Source organism: Perca flavescens, chromosome 3, assembly GCF_004354835.1.
Source record: "Perca flavescens isolate YP-PL-M2 chromosome 3, PFLA_1.0, whole genome shotgun sequence".
Lineage (NCBI taxonomy): Eukaryota > Metazoa > Chordata > Actinopteri > Perciformes > Percidae > Perca > Perca flavescens.
Genome location: NC_041333.1, coordinates 17154353 through 17162537, shown reverse-complemented (window position 1 = coordinate 17162537; position 8185 = coordinate 17154353). Strand labels below are relative to the sequence as shown.

Below are 8185 nucleotides of genomic sequence, written 5' to 3'. Positions count from 1 at the left end.
GCAGTTATTGCTTTGAATGTGGCATTAATCCCATGATTCTCACACATATTTTTGTTTTTCTTTCTCCACTAAATGATGATGGATATAACAGAGTTTAAATGATAACACAGATGAAAGAACTAATAGGCAGAGGGAGCTTGGGAGAGTCCCTTGTTGCAATGTTTTTAATTTGAAAAAAAATGTGTGCTTCAGTGAATGTTGTTTTCTAGCAATAATGGCTGAGATGAGATATGAATAAATAAAAGAAATAATAAAGGGAGAAGAACATGAAATTAAATGTGAATTATCTTGATCCAAATGTATTACCAAGTTTAAATATGTACCGCCTTAATTAAAATGAATTTCTTAATGGATTTATGTCTGCATTGAAGATTTCCTAGTCGATGTATTTTCCAAATTCTTCACTAAAGGTGTTTGTCAAGATGAATGGTAATTGTGATTTACCTGTTTATCCGCATTCACACTGAGATGCAATTAGGGAGCAGTCCCTCTTCCACAGTGGCACCAGCAAATCAACTGCATGCTAAAGGCAAGTTAAAAGTGTCAAACAAGAACACAATGAAGCTTCAAAAGTGGAAGTTATTTCATCTCAAAGAAAATGAGAAATTGTGAGACAAGAACATTATTGTAATGGATATGATTGGATCAATTGGATACGCCTCGCGTCTGGTTTCTTCTCTAATTCTGCAAACTTGGCTTGATATGCAAGACAGTATAATGTTGAAAGCAGATGTCTAAAGTGAAGTGCAGCGTGCTGAGCTTTTCAACTCAGACCCCTTCCACTTCTCCCCTCTTTCTGACCAACTCATTCCACCTGGCTCTTGTCTACTGTGGAGGTTTGTGAAGATGGGTCCAAGTCATTCGTAATCATTTATCCCCCTAGGCAGAGCATCAATCTAAATCTTAACACAATCTATCAAATCAGAAGCCTGGGATTGGTATACGAGCAGTGGGCTGTGTTGATAATTGTGCTGGGGGTGAACGTGAGAGATTGGAGAGCTCTCTTGGTGCGGTTATAATCATATCCTTGGCAAGATGAGTCCTTCTCTCTCTCTTTCTCTCTCTCTCTCTCTATATCTATCTATCTCCACTTTGGCCTTGTTTAATGTGTTCCACTTTCTGCTTTTGCACACCGCTCCCCCATGCCCCAATCCGTTCCTCTTTCACTCCCCTCAACATCAGAGACAGGAGAACCATTTGAGTGGTGCACCTGACCCACGCGAATAGAAAGACATCCGTTTTTTAAAATAAGAAGCCCCACAAAAAATACCTGGCAGGTGATCGGATAAACCATCTGTCTATCACATTCGCCCATTGTTGTTTTGAACGAACAGAATTTTCGTGTGATATGTGATCCTGCGATTCTCGAGCAATCTCGTGAAAATCCAGCTGCGTTGCAAGGTAAAATATTTTGTGCAATTAGAAGAATTTCAACATAGTAACCAAATAAAAATAACAGTAATTGACAATGTTGGGGTTATAATCCTCTTTTTAACTTCCCTCCCAGCATCTTGTGCACACTGTGGGTGCTTTAAGGGGCTTTAGCATGAGGTTCGAGAGCCTCCGCTCTACAGTAGGTCAGCTATCGACCCAAGAGACCACATCACATCCTTGCAACTGAGATACAGCTTGACAGTCATTAAGAGTGAGTTATTTGCCATGACATAACTGTCACCTAGTAATATGTGGAAGTGACAACCTGATTCAAAAGAAAAGAGAGAGATAAATATCTACACTGTGTCTAATTAAAGGTTTTAGCATTTTTCCAATACCATAATAACACCAGTCTCACTTTAATCTGCATTATTAAATCCATTGAGTCATTTCCTCTGATCCTGGCTTTACAACTGGTGTGGAGTAGTCTGTAAGGGTTATAACAGATAACCTATTCTATATGTATTCCATTATAGTTTCTACCTTGCTGCAAAGAATACCAAGGGGATTTCAGTGGTGCTTTTGAAGGAGCTTTGGCCCGATTTTAATGGAAATTTCAAAAGGATAACACATGCCCTATTTGGGATTATAAATGAAGATAAAATAGGAGGCCAAAGTGTTATCAACACAGCTAAAAAAAAGCCATTATGTGCCATTATGGGTTTAGTTTTATTAGAAGGTTTAACTTTTTTGCAGTGTATAACATTTTGCCATTGGGGATGATCGGTAAAACCCACACCAGTTATTGCATTCTGCAGTGGGATACCTTAGATTTGCATATACTTATATGTATTTAAGGTTTGAATACATATGTTCAGCCTGAAAAACATTTCTTATCAAAATCTTAAGCTCAGCTAAATCATGCTGTGTCATCATCATTTATATCTTTCAAATGCTGTCTCATCTCATGCAGTGCAATAAATTTGCGTGCCTGCGTGCATGCTGTTTGACATGCCTGCATGCCATTCCTTACTCAATAATGCATACAGTAAGTGACTAAGGAGCCTGTTAAGAGTGACAGGAAGTGTGCAGCAGCAGCAGTAGCATCAGCAGCAGCTTTGACTGATGCTTTGAGGTTTGTTGATGAGAGGCTTGTGATGAAAACAACTGTCCTTCATCTGCAAAGGTTCAACGTAATCTTTGCTGAAGTCTAAAGGACAAGAGGTGGAGGCATGAGGAAATTACAGAAACAGATACACATCTGAGTGGTGTTTGATTCACCGTTGGTTCAGTCCTCCTGATGACACACAATATTAATTTCTTTGTACCTTACCGAAAAGCTACAAACAATATGTCTTTGAAATCTCACTGCTGTGATTAAATATAATTATACAATTTCACAGTCATTGAACCTTAGTGCACAAGGCTGTGTTGTACAATTGCACCTTAAAAAACAACATATCAATATATAAGAAAACATCTTGACAGTTGTACAGTAAATTAAGTAAATTTTGTTTGATGTAATTTTGTTTAATAACTGAAGACTACAGACCACAACCCTAACACATGCAAGTGCATCAGTGTTGTAGAGACTTTTATTTTAGTTGCAAAGCCCAAAGGCTCAATGCCAAATAACAAACAAATAAGTTATAGAGAGAAAACATGTTTTATATTAATATATTAATTTTGTTTTTCCATTTCTATGTAACCTCTTTTTACAAGCGATCCATTACATTTTGATTACAGCCTTGGACACAGAACACAAACAACGCATGCATTACCAACTCATTCTCACTCCCAACTTGTAAAATACGCTTTGTCAGTGTGAGATACCGACGCAAAAATCACCCTTTAGGGTCTGTATGGAACGCATCGGACATAGCCGTAGCTCGACCGCGACACTGTAAAATGCAACAGTATAGCGAGTAGTATGACCTAACACCTAATTTCCACCAGGCGCATCTGTGTTGCGTTCCGAGCGCGTGCCCCGTGAGCAATCACGGCCATTCAGGTCAATTTTTGATAGTCCATCAGCTGTGCCACAGCGCCAAAGGAGACTTTTTGCGTCAGTAACAAACGCCAAAGGCACCTGACCAAGCATCACTTTTTGACACGCTGAGAATGCTACAGTAAAAGCAGCCATCAATTATTTAGCTTTGTCTGGCAAGAACAAAAACACACAATTGCAAACCATTACAAAACAGCCAAACAATTGCTACTTTTAATTGATCGCAAATTACACTTTTAAAAATCACTCAAAAGATTGCTCAGGATTATGGCTGCTAATGGAGTGCTAGCCTAACAGCTAAATTATATTATATAAATGTAGCACCCTGCTAAACTTGTTTATATATTGTTCTTGGATATGCTTTACTTTTAAAAAAGTATATGGGCTGGTTCAATTATGCCTGGTATATAATAACTTTTGCAATTTGCATAAACATAGAGACAATGAGATAATGAAATGTCCTCTGTTGTAAGTAGTCCATGAACCTCTCAGGTGCTTTTCTTTTGTATTGGGTGCGGCCAGGTGTCAAATTTGTTACTAGCCAATCAGACAGGAGTCTTGTAACCTACCGGATTCTTTTGAGGGGGCGGGATTTAACGGAACGAGAAACAGATTGAGAGTGTACTGTAATTTGAGAAACGCTAAGAGTTGGTTTTAAATTCAGTACATCGGTTAAATTACTGTTCTTTAAAGTTAAAACCAGGGGAATATATGTCAGCGTGTGACCCTGCTGAAACGGTAGAGTAAACTGTGTTTTGTAGCTGTTTTAATCGGTAACGGTAATGAAGTGGAGCTAACGCCATAGCCACGTATGGACTGTTGCTAATAAGCTCAGCTAGCCATTTAACTATCACCCTTAGGAGCTGGGAGAAGAAACTGTGCGTGCCGAAATCCACCATGCTTGCCACCAAGTTTTTTTTGTGAGTATGTGTATTGATACCTCGCCACTGTCGCATTAGCCACTGCTAATGCTTGCTCTTGGGGGAATTAGGTTGGGGCTTTGTAAATTGTAAATTATAGAGTGTGGTCTAGACCTACTCTATCTGTAAAGTGTCTCGAGATAACTCTTGTTATGAGTTGATAGTATAAATAAAACTGAATTGAATTGATAACGATAATGATATGGACTTTTATAGTTAAGCTTTAGTAAGCTCATTAGCTAGTGTTTGTGAATTTCTGGATAGTGTACATCGGATGCTGCCACACGTGATGCTGCAGTAGAGGTGCTTAGGACTTGCCGCCGCTGCATGGCAGAAGAGCCTGAGGTTCGGTTTGCACACAAAGAGACTCAGGACAGGTGTCTTCATCGTACAGCTTCCCGCTGGACAGAGGGTTTGAAAAGACTGCTACTAACAGCTTTCTGAGTTACCAAGGAACAGTGAGTACACATAGTATTCTCCTTGAGGATTTCAAATGAGCTCCAACAAGCGCGCCAACGTTGTGGTAACGTTGCCACAAACTGAGTATTAAAAACCCCAGGTGTATTTTGTTGATGGCCATACGGACATTTTAAAGGGTTAAATTGCCCGATTCTGGAATAAACATGTTATTGTATGAAATTCAATCAATGTGGTTTAATGTTTATTCAGGTGTGATAGTAATGTGATTCATGTGTTGAATAACAGCAGAGACTATTTAGAAGAGACATGCCACTTCCTCAATCCTCAATACAACTATATAAGGAAAACCCGTAACGGCAAAGATGGCGGTTGTATGCACATGTCCCGCCCCTCCCGCTGGAAAGCCAATCATCTGCTTTTTAACAGTCAAGCCGGAAAACATTTAAGCCTATCGTCTGGTTCCACTGACGCATGCGCACAGTTGAGGTTTTGCAGCGGAGACGATTTGGCCACAGCGAGTTGTGGCGTGTCACGCCGCCTTCACACTGGCAGTTGAAATCAGCTCCGATACGGCTTCGAAACGGCCTGAAGTCATTCATTTCCTGTGGAGATTCGCAGACCGCATGCGAATGGGTCCGAACCGGATCCGAACGAGTGCAGTGCGAAAACAAATCGTGTCAGTTGGTCATCCGGATGCGTTCAAAAAATTTAACTCTTGCGAAAAGCTACGGACGGTTCCTATCCGACGGAAGGTAGCGTTGCTATGGTACTGATAAACAAACCTGCTAATGCTAATTGGTTAGCTAGCAACAGACGTCTAACTATTGACATTATACCGCTATATATCACATTTAACCGACGTGACATGTCAACGTCCTGGGCAACTTCTCTCCACGCAGCAGCCTTTCTATTTATAGCTGTATAAGAGAGGTCAGAGAGAATCGGACATTCAGACACTTATCAGTCCTTCTAGTTGTTCTGACATTTTTGTAAATCGCTTCCGAAGCTCTTCAACGGTGTAGTACGACGTCCGCTGGGGGCGTATTACGGAGCTGATTTCAACTGCCAGTGTGAAGGCGGGTGTGTGCAAGATCAGATGGAAGAGGATGATAACAACGCCAAGGCACCGGACTACCAAGGTAGTTAAAGCACAACACCGGCATTCTGGATAGAGACGTAAATGAAGTTGGTGTCGTGAACCCTTGCGCATGCGTAGTAACAGTATAACCTGTGGGGAAAAAAGCGTTTTAAACGTTATTTTGAGTCAAAGTCATCAAACTTTTTCAGCGATTTTTATCATATTCTACTGATGTTTCTATACATGTAGTTTTTATGTCCCGATGACCAGTAAAAGTGCAGTTTCGACTCTCTGCCCATTCATTTAGATAGGAGCCTGGTCTTGTTAGTCCGAAATAGCTGCCCGGAGGCGTTGCCAAGATGGCGGCCGAGTGGCATGACTTGCCTAAAAGGACTTTGATAACAGTTAACGTTATGGTGTCTAAGAGTGAATGCATAGGAGTTTTAGGCTCACAATAGTCTATATCAACGACGTTCCACTTCCGGGATTGTTAAGGTGCCGCTGGATATTTCGCCTAATGTCCCTCTTTTTTTAGGTTGGATGTCCCCAAAGGGGTAAACCTGTCCTCACAACGTGCAGCTCCTATGGCGACATTTTGATGCTAACAAGCCATCACCCGCCGTTAGCATTCTATTGACTGCCATTCATTTTGACGTCACTTTGACAGCGAATAACTTTACATCTGAAGCGTTTAAAGACTTTATTTGTCCATTGTTTATTTCTAAAGAAACACGACAAGCTATAAAAGGCTCCATTACCTTGTACCTCACGTTATGGCTCCATAGTAGACGTTTTTGTAAAAATAGGCTAACAATTGTGTCATAACCACGCGACTTACTGTTGCATAGTAGAGGAATTACCATATAGTACAGGAGAAGCTCGCAGGCAGTTTCGACTTACATTAGCTGTTTAAGTTTAATTACTAATGTTAACTAGCATTTTAGTTAGCAATAATTAGCCTGTGCCTATGTTATCTCCTTACATATACCTACGCTCTCCGTCTCTGCAAGATTGGGAATGATTGAGATTTCTCTTGGCACAGCTACCAGAAGACTTACAACTTTCAGACAGGTTGCTCACGTCACATTTACGTCGTCTCTCCACTGTAAAAAAAAAATTGTTGACTCAACTTAAAAATATGTGTAACTTGGTTGCCTTGAAATTATAAGTTGATTGGAAATCAGATATTAAGTTGGCACAAAGAGGTTATTCAGTTCTCTCAAGTTAATGTTGCAAGTTCACTGTACTAATAACATGTTCAGTCAACTAAGGTTTATTTGTAAACACAACATTCAATTTAGTGGATCCAACTTCTAATTATGCATTATATGAACTAATGATTGTGTGGAGTCAACTCCAATCTACATCAATTCAACAACATTATGTAGTGGGGCTAATGTGCATTTACAAGTTGTCTTGACTAAGCTTTGTATTTTTTGTTGACTTCATTATGTGTGTTGTATTAACATATCAAGTAAGTTGACTCGGTTGCCTTGAAAATCTAAGTTCTACCAACAAGACAAGAATGGGAGTCAAGATTAACAAAAACATTTATTTCACACATTCAAGTGTTTCATACAATATAAAACAATGGTAAGACACAGCATCAACATTTTTTTCCTTATCCACTCTGTTAAATATCTATCTGCCTTTTTCTGCCATTACAAATCAAGCCTTACTGTTACTGTGTGTGTATGTGTGTGTGTGTGTGTGTGAGTGTGTGTGTGTGAGACAGAGAGTGAGTGAGTGTATGAGACAGTGTGAGTGAGTGAGTGTGTGAGACAGAGTGAGTGTGTAAGACAGAGAGTGAATGTGTGTGAGACAATGAGTGTGTGTGTGAGAGAGTGAGTAAATGTGCTACAGAGAGTGAGTGTATGAGACAGAGTGAGTGAGGGAGAGAGTGAGTGAGGGAGTGAGTAAGTGTGTGCGACAGAGTGAGCGAGACAGAGAGTGAGTGAGTGAGACAGTGAGTGAGTGAGACAGAAAGTGAGTGAGACAGAGTGAGTGAGTGTTTTTGTGAGTGTGTGAGACAGAAAGTGAGTGTGAGTGAGAGAGACAGTGTTTGTGTGAGTGAGTGTGTGAGATAGAGTGAGAGTTTGTGTGAGACAGAGTGAGTGTTTGTGTGAGTGAGTGTGAGACAGAGTGAGTGTGTGAGTGAGTGTTTGTGTGAGTGAGAGAGTAAGTGTGTGAGACAGAGAGTGAGTGAGTGAGACAGTGAGTGAGTGAGACAGAGAGTGAGTGAGAGAGACAGAGAGTGAGTGTTTGTGTGAGATAGCCTGAGTGTGTAAGATAAAATAAGAGAATATATACAGTCACATATGTCAACTGTAGAGGCAATAAAAACAGCATATTTTGAGAGACAGAGCAAAACAACTCTCAGGACTT

General features: G+C 40.3%; 1 long non-coding RNA gene across 1 annotated transcript; it reads left to right on the top strand.

Annotated features, from left to right (window-relative positions):
• Positions 1-3936: 3936 nt before the first annotated feature.
• LOC114553291 (uncharacterized) lies at positions 3937-4946 on the top strand. The gene is made up of 2 exons (XR_003692282.1): positions 3937-4302; positions 4567-4946. It is a non-coding gene; the product is annotated as an uncharacterized LOC114553291 (long non-coding RNA).
• The last annotated feature ends 3239 nt before the right edge of the window (positions 4947-8185 follow it).